The following is an 18,647-nucleotide window of genomic DNA, read 5'->3' as shown; positions in this document are numbered from 1 at the left end:
CAGAGAAATAAGTGATCTATTGAAGAAACTCAACAGCATCAGCAGTGAATTTAATTCTTGTACGTGGGTGGTAAACGATGAGAATGGCACCCCTATCAGAGACAAGGACGATGCTGTAGGAAGGCAGAAACAGTATTGCGAAAAGTCGTATTCTTAGTTCAACAACACCACGCATTGTCGAACAGTTGAGCAACTTACATCGGAAGCTAGAATCTTACGCAGCGAGATAGGGAAAGCAATTCAACATCTGAAGAACTATAAATCTCCTGCTTCAGACAGTGTATCTGTGGAGATGATGAAAGAAATGGAACAGGAAGATATTGATGTGCAGCATTCATTGTGTATAAGAAAATGGGGTATATGGGGGACTGAGGAATGGCCAAAAGACTGATCGAAATCTTTCTTCATCAGATTACACAAGAAACTGTCAATTAGGATCTGCTCCAGCTACCGAACTATTGGTCTCATGTCGCATGCAAATTTTGCTTTATATCTTGAACCAGCGTTTGAAGCCCAATATTTTGCCACACATGTGCGCAGAATAATCAGGCTATGTTAAAAGTAAAGGAACTCATGAACATATTCTTAGCATACGCCAAAAAGCGAGAAACCGAGAAAGTTCTGTGTTCCTGTTTTCATCTGCTTTCTTGACTACAGGAAAGCCTTTGACTGTGTTGTATGGAAAATGTTGTGGTAGGTGGTTGCAGAGTTCTGTGTCCTGCCACACGTGGCAGCTCTGATCAGAAGTTTATTCAATAATCACATCGGAGCTGTGAAGACAATTGCTGGCACGTCTGATTTCTTGAGCACATCAGAAAGTGATAGAAAGGGTTGTGTTCTGTCCCCCCTACCAGAATTAGGACTGCTCTTGATGGCTGGACTACAGACACCTCAATATTGGTGGTAGAACTATTACCAACCTACGATTTGTTGAGGACACCATGCTTTTAGCCAGCAGCGAAGATGGACTTTCTGACCTACTGACTAAAGTACAGGATATCAGTCTATCACGTTGGCAACTCATCAATGTCAGTGTGTCAAAAGCCATGATAACTCATCGAGGAGCACAGATACAACTAACAAGTCGATTAAAGCAACTGGAAGTCGTGCATTCCTTCATTTTTCTTGCGTCAAACATCCGCGACACGGGAAGCTGTGGACGTGAGATAAAAAGACAGATCACGGTAGGGCGAGTGACTACGAAGCAGCTCACCAACATCTGGCAGAACAGAACGATAACTAAACAGGCTTGTTGAAACACTCGTGTTCTCCCTCTTCTATTATGCTTGGGAAACAGGGACCCTTAAGGCCACAGAAAAGCAACGTATAGACGCATTTGAGGTCTGGTACTGGCACAGAATGGTGCGTGTAAAATGGACCGAAGAAAAACAAATGTGTCCGTTACTAAGCAACTCAATATTCCCAGGCACCTTTCTTCTCGTGTCACCCAAAAAATTCTCAGATGGAGAATAGAGAAAATAATGATGGAAGAAAAGATCGAGGTCAAGAACCCGAGAAGAACAGGGAGCAGGTGGACTGATCAAATCAAGAGGATCTCTGGTCAACCTCTTCAGCAGGCTGTAAGAGAAGCTGGTAACCGTTCGGAATGGAGACGCTTAGTTCATCGGATCACGATGTTCAGCAATGACCACAACTGTTTATGATGATGATCATCTCCACACTTTTAAGTCTGACAGTCCAATGGATTTTACGAGGACCATCGTTTGAAGACGTACATTCCACGTCTGTTGCTCTGTGCTGTTGGAAAATTATTTGTGGGCTTCAGTAGAGTACAATTTTATGAAGTAATGCGTGATCAGCAACCATGATGGGCAACAGGTACGGTCGTAGGGAGCAAAGCATTACAGGAATATATTACCGAAATCTCATGACGTGGATACAGAAGGCCGTACAGACGAAGAATGAAGAAAAGCTGTGCTTTGCCCCACGACAATGCACGGCTCGTTCTGCGCGAGACACAGTCACAGTTGCTGTTCATTTGGCCTGTCACGTTTTGCCTCAAACCCCTTATTCTGCTGACACGGCACACGGCACACGCTTCCTCTTTCCAGGGACGAAGAAACCATTGCAAAGCAGACATTTCCAGATTGACGACGATGTAATTTTGGAGATAGAATATTTCTGAACAGCCAAAATGCACATTTACAACCAGTGTCAGCCATCCTTGAGATAAATGTGTCGCAGTGAGGGACGAATATGTAGAGAAGCACCCAATACCATCACCAGGTTTCATAGCCGCGGATTTTTTTTCTCCCGAGACGATAATTAAAACTCTGACTACCCATCGTACTTCGATTTTCTATGAGTGTGATGTCATAATTTGATTACTCTCAGCACGACGGAGCTTCTGTCGTTATGTGAGAGACGTCTGATAACACATCCATGAAACAACAGTGTATTAGTAAAGAAGGAAAATAATTTCATCTCGAAAAGAAGGGCAGATGTGAACTCAAGTGTGACAGAAAAATTACTTTTCTACATAGTAAAATCGTTTATTTTCCGCTAGTTCACAATCTAGGCATTTTCGCCAGTTTTCTATTACGAAATTGGATACTATTTTTTATTCCGTCCGTCTCAGTTGCATTTATACACAATTTTTGTTGCTGTGGTTACCGGTTTCTGGCTGACACGCCCACTCTCAAACCACACACCTTGTTATTAACAGTAACTAGTCATGTAATATGGTTCCAAAAGGTACGAATAGCTCCTGCACAGAACGTTAAATGGTGGGCAACGATAACTCTCATTTATATTAGTTTGTGTGTCCACTCTTGGTTGGTTTTGGGGAATGGGACCAAACAGCAAGGTCATCGGTCCCATCGGGTTAGGGAAGGATGCAGAAGAAAGTCTGCCGTGTCCTTTCAATGGAAGCATCCCGGCATTTGCCCGAAGCGATTTAGGGAAATCACGGAAAACCTAAATCAGGATGGCCTGATGCTGGATTGAACCGTCGCCCTCCCGAATGCGTGGCCATTGTGCTAGCCACTGAGCCATCTCGCTCGGTACTTGGTTGTTTCATAGCTCTATAGACAGCTATTGTTTTCGCCCAAAGCCGTTGGCAATTCGTAATTGAAAGCTGTCAAAATGCTGCGAGGTGTCTGGGATTTCCTCTGTAGAAATGTCTTATTAGTAAAGAATAAATGTATTAAAACTTCTTACATCTGCGGAATTTTCTCATGTATCTCAGTTTTTATCACGTCATCTCTCTTGAAATATGTATCGTACAATGTGTGCATACATTCAGAGGATGTGGATGCTATCAGCGAAATGCGAAAGAATTAGTAGCGAAGCATTAGACTAAAAAAATTAAACGCCATGCATGAAGCGGCAGCTTTCCACGCACTTCATTTTTTATGACGTCGTATTTCCTGAATTATTTGTGGTACCACGATATAATTTTTATGGCATTTAGCGGCATATGTGCATACTGCCTGCGAAATTTAATGATAATATAGTTATCAGCAGAGAAGTAATACACTACTGGCCATTAAAATTGCTACACCATGAAGATGACGTGCTACAGATGCGAAATTTAACCGACAGGAAGATGCTGTGATATGCAAGTGATTAGCATTTCAGAGCATTCACACAAGGTTGGCACCGGTGACGACACCTAAGCGTGCTGACATGAGGAAAGTTTCCAACCGATTTCTCATACACAAACAGCAGTTGACCGGCGTTGCATGGTGAAACGTTGTTGAGATGCCTCGTGTAAGGAGGAGAAATGCGTACCATCACGTTTCCGAGTTTGATAAAGGTCGGATTGTAGCCTATCGTGATTGCGGTTTATCGTATCGCGACATTGCTGCTCGCGTTGGCTGAGATCCAATGACTGTTAGCAGAATATGGAATCGGTGGGTTCAGGAGGGTAATACGGAACGCCGTGCTGGATCCCAACGGCCTCGTATCACTAGCAGTCGAGATGACAGGCATCTTACCGGCATGGCTGTAACGGATCGTGCAGCCACGTCTCGATACCTGAGTCAACAGATGGGGACGTTTGCAAGACAACAACCATCTGCACGAACAGTTCGACGACGTTTGCAGCAGCATGGACTATCAGCTCGGAGACCGTGGTTGCGGTTACTCTTGACGCTGCATCACAGACAGGAGCGCCTGCGATGGTGTACTCAACGACGAACCTGAGTACACGAATGGCAAAACGTAATTTTTCGGATGAATCCAGTCTATGTTTACAGCATCATGATGGTCGCATCCGCGTTTTGCGACATCGTGGTGAACGGACAATGGAAGCGTGTATTCGTCATCGCCATACTGGCGTATCACCCGGCGTGATGGTATGGGGTGCCATTGGTTACACGTCTCTGTCACCTCTTGTTCGCATTGACGGCACTTTGAAAAGTGGACGTTACATTTCAGATGTGTGACGACCCGTGGCTCTACCCTTCATTCGATCTCTGCAAAACCCTACATTTCAGCAGGATAATGCACGACCGCATGTTGCAGGTCCTGTACGGGCCTTTCTGGATACAGTAAATGTTCGACTGCTGCCCTGGCCAGCACATTCTCCAGATCTCTCACCAACTGAAAACGTCTGGTCAATGGTGGCCGAGCAGCTGGCTCGTCACAATACGCCAGTCACTACTCTTGATGAACTGTGGTATCGCGTTGAAGCTGCATGGGCAGCTGTGCCTGTAGACGCCATCCAAGCTCTGTTTGACTCAATGCCCAGGCGTGTGAAGGCCGTTATTACGGCCAGAGGTGGTTGTTCTGGGCACTGATTTCTCAGGATCTATGCACCCAAATTGCGTGAAAATGCAGTCACATGTCAGTTCTAGTATAATATATTTGTCCAATGAATACCCGTTTATCATCTGCATTTCTTCTTGGTGTAACAATTTTAATGGCCAGTAGTGTACATTTAGACGTCATGTATAATGCGGCATTTTTTCACGCATCTCATTGCTTATGACGTTATACCTTCTGAACTATGGTGGTTAGCTGATTCTTACCGCACCGCGTTACTTTTTTATGATAAGTATGCATTTCTCTAATTGAGACGTGTATTTGAAGTGAAGCGCAAGTTTCTTCTACTATTTTACAGGCTTTCTTATCAGTAGAGTACGCACTTCACCGGCGTTGACAATTGGGTGGAGACGAATAGTATAAAACGGCAGCAGACAACTATATCACTCTGACTGTTCATCGTAAACGTGACATTTAATCTTCGAAGTACCTGAAATACTTAGACGCACGAAGTTACGTTCACGATAATGCTGGGTATGAGTGAACGTGTGCGAGTCGCAATGCTACGGCGGACGGCGTATGTGCGCACAGAGCTGATGTACCGAACGTATCGGCCAGAACAGAGATGTCAGCTTTGGCTCTGGCCGTGATTAATGGAATCTCGGGTTCACGGTCACAAAACCGCATCTGCCGAGCAAGCGATATAGGAAACCGTACACGTCATATTGTTCGGCAGGGGCTGTGCGCAAAGGAGAGTTTTATTGGCTAGGTTTCAATAGGATTATGTCGTCATCAAACGGTTCTTCATTAAAGCTGAATCGAAACTGGGGCGCCGGACCACCCGAGGGCTATTGGAACGGCGGCGGCGGGCGTCGATACCGAACAATGTAAACGAGACGCCTGACTCTGCGCAGCGGTCGTTGCAGTCAGTGCGTTGGCGGCAGGATTAGATAATACACCGCGCCAAACTGGTCGACCACTACCTCTACCGTGGCCCCAATTTGCACTGCGTGACGATGTGAAGGCCATAGTCTGCCGGGGCACTAAAAGTGTGCGATACGTGAGGTTTTAGAAAGTTTGCCGAGTGACATCAATAAACCAGAATCTCATCTACACATGTTTCGAACAGGCCGGCTAACATAAAAATTACAGCGTATCGCTTGATTTAAAGTAGGAAATTACCTGTATCTGCTGTAAGTAATAACCTTTGAACCTTTATAGTTGCTGCTAATCAACATGACAAAACTTCAAAAATGTTGAGTAACACTTGTTTCACGACTCTTTCCCTTTCAGCCACAGAATTACCTAGTCTACTCGTTACTCCTTAAGGACCAACCCACTACTAAATTTAATCAACATTTCTTTAGCTGTAGAGAGTATTATTTTAACAACACGCAGAAGGTTATACAGTGCAAATACTGTCATCAGTGCACGACTTCATACAGAATAATGTAAGTAATCACTTGCAATATCTATCAAAGAGACCTTCACTGTGCACTGTGCGAAGATCGTTGTGTTATTCAGTTTTTATAATTGAAGCCTGTCCTCCACAGGCTCAATAGTCAGGGGCTGTCAGCAGTACATAACGTAATATTTTGCAGGTTAAGCTATATTTTCACCTCACTAAATGTATTCTTATACCGCTCTCCTTTTCGCAGCTGTGTTACGAAACTGCGTAATTAATTAATCAATAAATTACCGATGTCTTTTCGGCTCCTAGGATATGGATGTGTGTGATGTCCTTAGGTTAGTTAGGTTGAAGTAATTCTAAGTCTAGGGGACTGATGACCTCAAATGTTAAGTCCCATAGTGCTCAGAGCCATTTTTATTTATTTATTTATTTATTTATTTATTTTTTGATAGCGCTAATGCTGCACTTTCGAATGACATCCTGTTTATTGCGGTCAAAATTACGTAATATTAATAGATTAGTCCTTCACTTTTAGTTCAACAACTTCATATTTAATAGTGTGATTTGTTCCAGTAATATTTAGTACGAAGCAGTTATCGGTTTATCACGCAATCTTTAGGAAACAACTGACTGTCGTTGGCAAGAGACATTAATGCACAAGAAATCAGATCTTGAACAGCTGGAGACACTAGCAATGCATAGAAACTTCAGTCATAACATCACGCAGAAAACAACATATCGAATTCTCATCACTCGCCTAATATATAATACATGACACAGCTTTTGCTTCCGATATATAATCATCACATATAATCATCATATGCCCTGCCGGGGTGGCCGAGCGGTCCTAGGCGCTACAGTGTGGAACCGCGCGACTGCTACGGTCGCAGGTTCGAATCTTGACTCGGGCATGGATGTGTATGATGTCCTGAAGTTAGTTAGGTTTAAGTAAAATTGGTAAGAAGCACATACCGCCACGGAACATTGGTACAAAGCACCTTGTGCCACGCAACTTGCCTAGGATGCATCCTTTACCATGCAACATCCGTACAGAGCATCGGCGAGCTACCGCAATTCCAAGGAGTTCTGCCATCCACCGCTAGATGGCAATGACGTTGTTTTAAAAGGAGCGAGAGACTTTATTTCATCATAGTGGAGCCACTTTGAACGAAATATTTATAAATTATATACACAAACCTTCCTCGCAAGCCAGTCTGTCTATTAGTGAAAACCGTAGCAAAATCCATAAAGCAGTTCCTGAGACTAGTCCGAACAACATATAAAACCGTGGCAGGGGACTTCAGTTTATTATACGTTATATAGATAGAGGAAGATATTTCAGCCGGCCGTTGTGGCCGAGCGGTTGTAGACGGTTCAGTCCGGAAGCGCGCGATCATTACGGTCGCAGGTTCGAATCCTGCCTCGGGCATGGATGTGTGTGATATCCTTAGGTTAGTTAGGTTTAAGTAGTTCTAAGTCTAGGGGGCTGATGAACTCAGATGTTAAGTCCTATAGTGCTTAGAGCTATTTGAACCATTTGAAGATATATCTGAAATCTCAAGCTCCAGTTTTTCAAGGTATTACAGCAAGAATTTTTTGATTATTACATACATTAATAAATAAAATTCAGCATGAAGAAAATTCGTGCCGTGTTCTTGTAATTTTGCACAAAAAAAATGTACAGTGTGAACACTGTCGTCTTGAACAGCAGTAAGGTAAATTGGACTTAAAAACTGGCTGTATCCTTTTTATAACAGTAGTTCCAACATGCTAATCGGTTCCCAGTGGTTCTCTGTGTATGATGACCAGCCCAGAAAGTAGGTTAAGGAGTTCGACTTGGCAGATACGTGAAATTTTTTTCCATACGTCAACCAACCAGTCCACAGGCTCGAAAAACTTTCGTAGCTGGTCCCACGAATCCGCCAGGCGGATTAGTGTGGAGGTCCGGTGTGCCGGCCAGCCTGTGGGTGGTTTTTAAGGCGGTTTTCCATCTACCTCAGCGAATGCGGGCTGGTTCCCCTTATTCCGCCTCAGTTACATTGTGTCGGCTATTGCTGTGCAAACACTGTTTCCAGGTACGCGTACACGATAATTATTCTACTACGCAAACATTAAGAGCTACACTCAACTGGTATGAGGCGTTCCCAGGGCCGAACTGCAGAATCACCCTGGGTTCGGTGTGGGGTGGCGGTGGGATGGGTGGACTACTGTGGCCTATTGTGGGGTTGTGAATCACTGAGGGCTACGGCGGGACGAAGCCTGTCCGTCGTCTCTAGGTCCCCAGTTTAATACATACATAAAAGGTCCACTTGATGCAGTTGCCAATTTTCGGAAGAAACCACTGAGTGTCAGCTTGAGATGAGGACAGGAGGCACATTTTTTAACACTTATCTCAAATGTTTTGGGTGACTGGACATTCCACGGTACTACGTCAGTCCCTGAAAAGAGTTGTCGTTTCAGCGATCTAAGTTTCGCTTTCATCGACAGCCGTGCTGCTGCTCCGCCATGTTTCTGTGACCACACTACATATACATACATACTTTGCAAGCCGACACATGGTGCTTAGCAGAGGGTACCCTGTAACACTACTAGTCATTTTCTTTCCTGTTCCACTTGAAAACAGAGCGACGGAAAAGCGATGCTTGTTCTGTAAATTTTCTCAATAGTGCTCCTTGAAGAGAACGTCGTCTTCCCTCCAGTGATTCCGAGTTCCCGAAGCATCTACGTAATACTTGGGTGTCGTTCCAACCTACTGGTAAGAAATCTAGCAGCCGGCCTCTGAATTGCCTCGATGTCTTCCTTCAGTCTGACTTCAATACATATTAATTAGTGCTTCCATCGAACAACCCGCAAGTACAACCTTAAGCGCGTAACAGGCTCCCAACAACAATGAATCCATACATTTCTCCAACTGGTTGGTCGTTTCTTTGAACCACTCTACCACTGTAACATTGCACATATTGTCAAGACGACCATAATTCAGTGGTGACACAATGTGTGCTCTCAAAATCGTATTTAGATAAAATCGAATTTTTCATATAACACGTTTTTAAATTGAACTAAAAAGTATAAAATAATTTCTCCTCGACCTATCTAGATTCCTAACCCCCTATAGGTAATCCTAAGAAATTGTGATTGTGAATTTTTAATAGTTATAAAAATACTTGGATGATTTAAAACGCAAAAGTGATCTATTACACTAACTACTAACTGACGCATTAATAATTCATCTACTTAACATTATCTGTTGCATGTGCTCCACGTTTCTTCTTTTTAAATCTTAGAAGTATTTTCATAGCTATTATAAAGTCACGATTTTTCAAATCTCTGTATGGTGTAAGGACCCCGTATGAGACTAGGATAAATTATTTTATACCTTTTAGTTGATGGTAGAAACGTAGTATATCAATAATTCATATTTCCTTAAATAATTATTTTCTGCTTTTTATGCTTGTATACGTGAAATATTTTAGTTAGTTTCAACTATTTTGAAGAGATGACAACAGAGACGTGAGGCAAATTTCAGATTTCTTTCAGTTGCTCTTCACCTGACGCAACCAGTACACTGCTTCTTTCTCCTCGTATCTTGTGAAAAGCCTGTGAAGGTAAAAACTGGAAAGGTTGGAGCTCACAAGGATGCTTACCAGAATCGTTCTCCCCCAAATCATTCCTGACTACCACAGGAAAAGCGAAAATGGCAGCGGTACACAAAATACTGTCCGCCATGCACCAAACAAGAAAGCGAGTTAATAATGTATTGTCATCAAATTGTAAGGTGTATTGTAAGTCTCAGTCCCTAGCTCATCGGGAAATGACAATGCCAAACAAAGTAGCCTTCTCCTACACTACGCCGGCCGCTATGACCGAGCGGTTCTAGGCGCTTCAGTCTGGAACGCCTCCACCATTACGGTCGCAGGTTCGAATCCTGTTTCGGGCGTGGATGTTAGTTAGGTGTAAGTAGTTCAAAGTTCTAGGGGACTGATCACCTCAGACGTTAAGTTCCATAGTGCTCAGAGCCGTTTGAACCATTTGAACCTCCTACACTAGACAAGCCAGCGGGTCAGTATTGGAGCGTCATCCAGTTGCGATCTGTATTAAAAATTTCAGCTGTCTACTTCAGTGGCAAGTTTAAAATCAACTGCAAAATTTGTGCCGAACTGATAGACAACAAAGCTATTCAATCTCTTCTCTCCTGCGCTCTCCGTTCAGCCGTGCCATCCGCTAGCGTACCGTCTGGAACGCATTCCGATATTACTAATGCGGATGAGCAGTAAAAACAATACCTTAATGTTCGAATACAGCATTAGCGCTGTGCTGCTTCACACAGCCTCAAAGATTAAATAGCCAAGCACAATGTTAGAAAGCGACGTGAAATGGAACAAGCACATGAAGGCAATAGTATGGTATGTGAATAGTCGTCATCAATGTATTGGAAGAACTATAGCAAAGTGAAGCTCATCTATATTAGATACCGTAAACAGAACACGAGTGTGACCCATTCTTGTGTACTGGTCGAGTATTTGGGATCTCCACCAGGTCGTTTTAAAGGAAGACTTCGAAATATTTCAGAGTCGTGCTGCTAGATTTGTTACCGGTAGATTCGATGAGCACCCAAGTATCACAGTAAAGCTTCGTGAACTTCCCTGAAGGGAAGATGAAGTCTTTTTTGTGAAACGCTATTGAGAAACTTTAGAGAGCCAGTATCTAACTGACTGCAGAACGGTTCTACTGCCACCAGCGTACATTCTGCGTAAGAACAGTGAAGAAAAAAGAAGAGCCAGCCGGAGTGACCGTGCGATTCTAGGCGCTACATTCTGGAGCCGAGCGACCGCTACGGTCGCAGGTTCGAATCCTGCCTCGGGCATGGATGTGGGTGATGTCCTTAGGTTAGTTAGGTTTAATTAGTTCTAAGTTCTAGGCGACTGATGACCTCAGAAGTTAAGTCGCATAGTGCTCAGAGCCATTTGAACCGTTTTTTAAAAAGGAGAGAAATTAGGGCGCGTACGGAATCGTTCCTCCCTCGCCTCATCTGTGAGTGAACAGCAAAGGAAAACACTGCTAGAGGTACAAGGTGTCCTGCGTCATGCATTATAATGTAGCTTGCGGCGTTTGTATGTATAAGGAGCAGTCACATGGAAATCGAACACCCGTCACAACGAGTCTACGGAATGGTTCCATTCGAAACTAATCATCACATGCCTTAAGATGTATGTCCCACTCGGAGACGAGATGGTCAACTCGTGTTTCGTACAACGCGGTCGGCCACTGACGGACCCACAACCGCACGCACTCTTGCACTTCTTCGTCCAACCGTAACCAATGTCCATGCATCGTTTTCTTCAGGTCGCCAAAGAAGTGAAATCACACGGTGAAAAATCCAGAATGTACGGAGATCTTCCAGTGTTTCCCAACCAAATCGCTGAAGCGTAGTTTTCGTCGAACTGCCAGTATGGGAGCGGACGTCATCGTGCAACAGGATGCTGCCTCTGGTCGTTGGGTACCCCGCTCACGAAATCACAATAAGTGCGATACACTATGAAGACAAAGTCAAAACACCTAGGAATGCTGTCACACGGAATCATTTTGTTGCATTATAAGGCTTCAACGGTTTGGTTCGTAAGCGCTTCAGCATCCTCCATACAACCTGGGTGATTTTCACAACTCTGACAGCCTGAAAAAAGACATGCATGGACTTCGGTTTCAGTCTGACCGACAAGTGCCAGAGTGGGTGCTCTAGTGGATCCGTCATAGGCCAACCACGTTCTATGACACAGGAATTGATCATCTCATCTCCCAAGAGGATAAATGTCTTAACACATGTGGAGAGTACTTTTGAATGGAACCATTCCATGGTCCCATTGCGGCAGGTGTTCAGTTTTCATTTGACTGTCCCTCACAGAAGTACATGTCGATGTACCTACACAACACATTGGTCCTGCAGGGCAGCCTAGATGTCAGGCTCCAATAAACTTTTTCACCCCAACCCCACGGCTCCCTAACAGAGCGATAAGAAAGCGAGTTAATATTGCATTATAGTCCAGTACTATGTTAGTTTAAAAAATGAATTAGAAAATTTGTAACGAACAGAAAAGCTGACAAGAAAGTGACTTATAAAAACATGGTAAAATGTTTCTCTGTCAGAAAGAGACATAGAGCCATATTAATTATAAACGTCAAAACAAGTCATCAGCCTCGTCTGTGGCACTAAACTTACGGCGTCTACAGAAATAATAAAGGAAACAGTGTAAGTCACGGAATGGGCTGCTAGGAAATAAATCAGCGACCGGGATTGGAATGTGGCCCATGGCCGCGCTCTGCTCGCCGGCAAATGAGATGAACGCGAGTCGGCACCTGCGCTTCCGGCGCCGCGGCGAGACATTTGCATGCTTATCTCGGCATTTGCATGTTTATTACTTGGCGAGTGCGCGCCCCGGCACGCGACGCGGCGCTCAGCGCCCGCGCCGTGTCGTGTCGTGTCTCGCGGCGCTCGTTGGCCTCGTTCGCACGGCCGCGGGGCTGCGCCCATGTCTTGGACTCCGGCCACGCCGATAAGGAAAGGGCGCTCCTGCAGAACTGCTCAGATAAGGGGCGCGATAAAGTGTTTCTTGCCAAGGGCCCACTTCTGTGTAGTGTTACAGACAGAGAAAGTTAACGAGAAACGGAACTAATGTCAGCCATGACTCAAGCAGAAAGCGTCAAGCGTTTCACATCACTCATGCTAATGGATTGCCCTATCGTTAAGTTTCCAGTACAGTAACCAAATATGCACAATAAAGCGGTATTTCATAGTATTATTTCATAGTGTCAGCGGTTTAGAGTAATACTTAGGAAATGCCTTAGAAATCAAGCGGTAACGTATTTCAGAAGTCTAAACACGCAGTTCTGCTGAATTACGGACACAGATGAATTTTGACTCAAGATCAGGCGAACAGGCTAGTTAGTACCAAGAAAAGAAGTGAAACTTAGTTTAATTTTTTTTTAATTTTGTAGAAAAATCTAAAACATTGTAGAGTCCACATGTAGCTGCTAACGCTCGTTTATTGTGGTACCGAAGTACAATCGGTTTCGCGATAATAATTCGCAGTTGCAGCTTAAATTTGGCTGGGTTACATTAAGCCATTAAATCAATACGATCTCGCAACTATCTATAAGGCATATATCCTCACATCATGCAGTGCAATGAATGTTGAAACATTTGTCAATAATCTTAGATAATTACGGGTCTACACTGAAGGACGTTCTAGTCTGGGCCAGTGTTGAACTCCTAGTAGTACGCAGCGTCTGCGAACAATGTTATCAATTCTTCATCGCAGCCGAGATAGCTGTTTTTCTAAGTACTATCAGGAGTTCAATGCTGGTCCAAATTAGAATGTCCCTCAGTAAAGTCCAGTAATTTTCTAAGATTACTGATCGATCTTTCAGCATATTGCACTTCACAATGCAGAATATGTGCCTTACAATGCTGAGAGATCACATTGGTTAAATGGCTTTACATAATCCAGCCAAATTTAACCTCAAGATGCGATTCATTTATCACTCCATGTAGTAATCTACAGCTGTGTCAAAGCAATGGACGTTGAAAACCTGGGACTGCAGTTTTAACCCTTTAGTCGTTTGCAAGTGGAATATTTTCTGCCTACGCACGTGTCATAACTCAAACGTCCCTTGGTTTGAAATGTCTTATCATGAACAAGAATGTTCACATTTTTCGACATGTGCATAAGCAAGAAATCGTCCACTTAAAAATAGACGCACAGTTGGTTTTTCGTGTCAGTAGTCAACAGTATGAGTCTCCAGATCCGTTGCGTATGGTCGGTAGTGTGGTCTGGTGCTGATGGACCCCTAAAGAGCATAGATTAAAACATGGCCGATTTCCAGTTTGGGGAACTACTTGTGAATTGATTGTATCCGACAAAGCTGAACTATTTCCCAAATGGCGGTACAACAACACGCTAAGTGATTGTGTTTGCCCAGTGCGAGAATGGTTTGAAGTTTAGTAAGTCCTCTGTATTTTTCATGAATGTGCGACCCTTGTTTTGTAAAAGGGATGAGGTGTAGAAAATCTGCTTGCATCGACAGTGGTTTGTTTAGTAAGGGTGGAAGTGTCCCCGAAATTCTCAGTGATATCCAATGGGAACTGGATATTATGGACTTCGTAGGTCACGTCTGTGTTAAAATTTTGAGCGCTTTTGTTCCTCATAAAACAGCTTCCCTCGTGATCATCATGATCGTGACGATACAATTAGAGAAAGAAGGTAATACAAGAACCTTCTCAAAAATTAGAGAAATTCGGACTTTCACGAGGACTTGACGACACTCCTTTCCCCCGTGCACCATCCATGAATGGAATGGGAAGGGTGTGTTCTAATCAGACTGAAAGCTCGTGGGCGAAGACCGTGTGTGGCGGTCACAAACAGCTGTCACATCAAACCGGGCCCAACTCTACGCAAGGAACAGTGTACAGCAGTGTTAGTCAGAATTGTTGAATCTTAACAGAATTGTGTGTTATTACGTACAGCCGTTATTACGAAAAATTCAAGGTTAGTGCTTTTTAAATAATCAAGTCCACTATCATTCGAAGCCACAGGGTCTATAGCAAAAGTCATTGCAAATTCGCCGTTGAGTGGGGAACAGTGAGCACCTGGGCAATACAACACTGAGTCTTATCGCAATAAATGTACTGGAGAAGCTGATCGCGCACTGTCTATCGAGAATAATCAGATCCGCAAATCTGAAAACACAACAGCAATAAATTTTGCACCGTTTAATGTATAGCAACACTGAAGATGTGAGGAATGATTAAACTATAAACTGATGTTAGACTGCAAATCACTTACAAAGAAGCCGTTCAGTTGCCGTAATTGTGAAAGGTGCAGTGCCGGTGTGTTCTGGTTTACTTTCCTTCCTCTTCGTTACAACGCCACACCTTTTTTACTTTCAGTTAACACCTAGGTAAAGCTTACGGGCTAAAACAAAGAGAAAATCATAATTGTCATTTCACAGTAAAATTTTGGGTTTCATTAACGCTGTTGTAGCATTGAATATTCTCTTCTACATCTACCAACACGTCTAGAACCCGCAAGCCACCTTAGCCGTCACAGTATTTCTCTTGCAGCGTCTACCGCCGGAGCTAGCTGAGCATGTCCATGATTCTTTCACGACTTAATGAACGTGTGAAGAAACGCGCTGTTCTTCTTTGGCTCTTCTTTATTTCTTCTTCCGATCATATCTCGTATGGATCACAGACTGACGAGCAATATTCAAGTATTGGTCAAACGAGGATCCTTCTGCCTGTTTATGCGCAATATATCACATTTGTTTATGTTGTGAAGTACCAAGCATCGATCCTCTGTAGATCTCCTTGCATTCGTCTACAATTTTCTAGGTTTGTGACCTCTCTGTATTGAAGAGCATTGTCAGCGAACTTTCAGAGTTGTTCAGGGATCTATATGAGTATTTTAGTACAACACATCCACGGTCGCCGACGACTCGTTGCAGAGTTATAGCAGTTGGTTTGGTTTCTTACGGTTAGCTAGTACTGGATGATTGTAATTACACTGCAGCTGCTCACGGAGGTCCAGTGTGGGCTGTAAATATCGTACAGAAGAGAAACGTAGTATATATGCTCATGAGTTAATGCAGAATCGATTTACACTGGAAAAAAGTTAGTCCCAGTTTTGGCCACCAGGTGCAAATCTGGCACTGTACGGTATCTCGTTGACGTCTCCGGCGCTCATATTGAACAAGCGGCAGATAATATAATAAGCTCAACGTTATACCTTTCTCACTTGTTTGACCTTTCCAGCCCAAGTCCCGTTCCTAATATACTGAAAATGCAAATAAACTGGTACACCTGCCTAATTTCTATAGGGCCCCCGCGAGCACGCAGAACTGCCGCAACACAACGTGGCATGGTTCAAATGGCTCTGAGCACTAAGGGACTTAACATCTGAGGTCATCAGTCCCCAAGAACTAGAGCTACTTAAACCTAACTAGCTTAAGGACATCACACACATCCATGCCCGAGGCAGGATTCGAACCTGCGACCGTAGCGGTCGGGCGGTTCCAGACTGAAGCGCCTAGAACCGCTCGGCCACATCGGACAGTCGACGTGGCATGGACTCGACTAATGTCTCAAGTACTGCTGTAGGTAATTGACACCATGAATCCTACAGAACAAGTTGCATGGCATCTCAGATATACTCAATAATGTTCACGGGAGTTTCGTGCCCAGCGGAAGTGTTTAAACTCAATAGAGCGAGCGTTCCTGGAGCCACTCTGTAGCAATTCTGGACGTGCGGGGTGTCGCATTGTCCTGCTGGAATTTCCTAAGTCCGTCGAAATGTACAGTGGACATGAATGGATGCAGGTGATCAGACAGGATGCTTATGTACGTGTCATCTTTGAGTCGTATCTTGACGTATCAAGGGTCCCATGTCACTCCAACTACGCACGCCCCACGCCATTACACAGCCTCCACGAGCTTGAACAGTTCCCTGCTAAATGCAGGGTCCATGTATTCATGAGGTATTCTCCAGACCCGTACACGTCCATCCACTCAATACAGCTTGAAGCGAGACTCGTCCAACCTGGCAACATGTTTTCGGTCATCAACAGTCCAATGTCGGTGTTGATGACCCAGGCGTGAATCTCCGAGTCGTGTTGTCATCAAGGGTACTCGAGTGTGCCTTCGTCTCCGAAGCCCATATCCATGATGTTTCGTAGAATGGTTCGCGCACTGATACTTTTTGATGGCCCGGCATTTAAATCTGCAGCAATTTGCGAAGGGATTGCACTTCTGTCACGTTGAACGATTCTCTTCAGTCGTCGTTGGTCCCGTTCCTGCAGGATCTTTCTCCGGCCGCAGCGATGTCGTAGATTAGATGTTTTACCGGATTCCTGATATTCACGATACACTCGTGGGATGATCGTACGGGAAAATCCCCACTTCATCGCTACCTCGGAGATGCCGTGTCCCATCGCTCGTGCGCCGACTGTAACACCATGGTCAGGCTCACTTAAATCTTGACAACATGCCGTTGTATCAGCAGTAACCGATCTAACATCTGCGCCTGATTCGTATTGTCTTATATAGGTGTTGTCGACCGCAGCACCGTCTTTTGCCTGTTTACATATTTCTGTATTTGAATACGATTGCCTATACCAGTTTCTCTGGCGGTTCAGTATTGGAAACAATTGTGTACGTTTTTCTTGCATTCACGGCACAAGATTTGCACCTGGTGCCCAAAATTGGAACTAACTTTTTTTTCCACTGTAAATCGGATGTACATTAACGCATTATAATATCTAAGAAGTTTCGCTGCCATACGATACTCACAGCCCACACTGGAACTCTGCATTCCATTTAAAACAGTGCGCAACAGTACAAATGGCGCTGATGCATGCTGTGTGTCTTCTTTCCATTCGATTGCAGTACCTGCTTTTGAGACGGTGACTCCCGCTTAAACTCTTTGCTCACAAATTTGCATTCAGTACTGCTCGGTTCTATCTAGGGTACTGTTTTCCGGCTGTGTTACTTGTGCGTTAACGGTGATACACAGCAATAGTGTGGATAGGTTAACAAGGGCTGCGCAGTGACGCTGTGCTGAGCTGTTCCCGCAGTGGCGGCAACCGTATCAGTAGTAATTTTACGTTATATTACTCTGAGATGTGTGTTGTACGTTTTGATTATTGCAAATTGTGGGTTTGTTCACTGTGTGAAGGTGTTTTCATATAAAATCGGGTGAATACAATTTTATCTTGGAACTCTTCCATTAGTCCGAGTTTGCATAGAGAAACAACAATATCACAAATTGAGTCCGCCTTGATGCAAAACAACTTGTTATTCGTTTATTTCTTTATTTTCCCAAACTAGTTTCGGTGACAAATAACACCATCATCAGTGGGTTTATTAATCTACAAAATGCAGAAAATAATATGGTTATAGGAACACAGTGGCACACTATTACATTTTTACTATTCGTTTTTTGAAGCAGTTTTCTATGGATACTTTCATACTACCTTATTTATTGTATGTTACAGCATGTTTTTGAGAATTTTCTGTGTGTGTGTTTTTTTTTTTTTTTTTTTGCCGTTTTTACTCAGCGAACATCATGTCATCTGCGGCTGTTAGTAAACAAAATACTAAAAGGTGAACTTCGTAGCCGGCCATAGTGGCCGAGCGGTTCTAGGCGTTACAGTCTGGAACCTCGCGACCGCTACGGTCGAAGGTTCGAATCCTGCCTCCGGCATGGATGTGTGTGATGTCCTTGGGTTAGTTAGGTTTAAGTAGTTCTAAGTTCTAAGCGACTGATGACCTCAGAAGTTAAGTCCCATAGTGCTCAGAGCCATTTGAACCATTTTTTGAACTTCGTATGTCAACAATATACACTTGAGGTTGCGGTAGTGTTGTGGAATCCAGTTATTTGGTGTGTACTGAGCTGTTACTTAACTATTCGTGTACTCACGTTCTTTGGATGGTATGTAGCTGATTCTATACACATAGAAA

This window comes from Schistocerca nitens, chromosome 1, assembly GCF_023898315.1.
Source record: "Schistocerca nitens isolate TAMUIC-IGC-003100 chromosome 1, iqSchNite1.1, whole genome shotgun sequence".
In the NCBI taxonomy this organism is placed as follows: Eukaryota; Metazoa; Arthropoda; class Insecta; order Orthoptera; family Acrididae; genus Schistocerca; species Schistocerca nitens.
Note: the sequence above shows the minus strand (reverse complement) of the source record.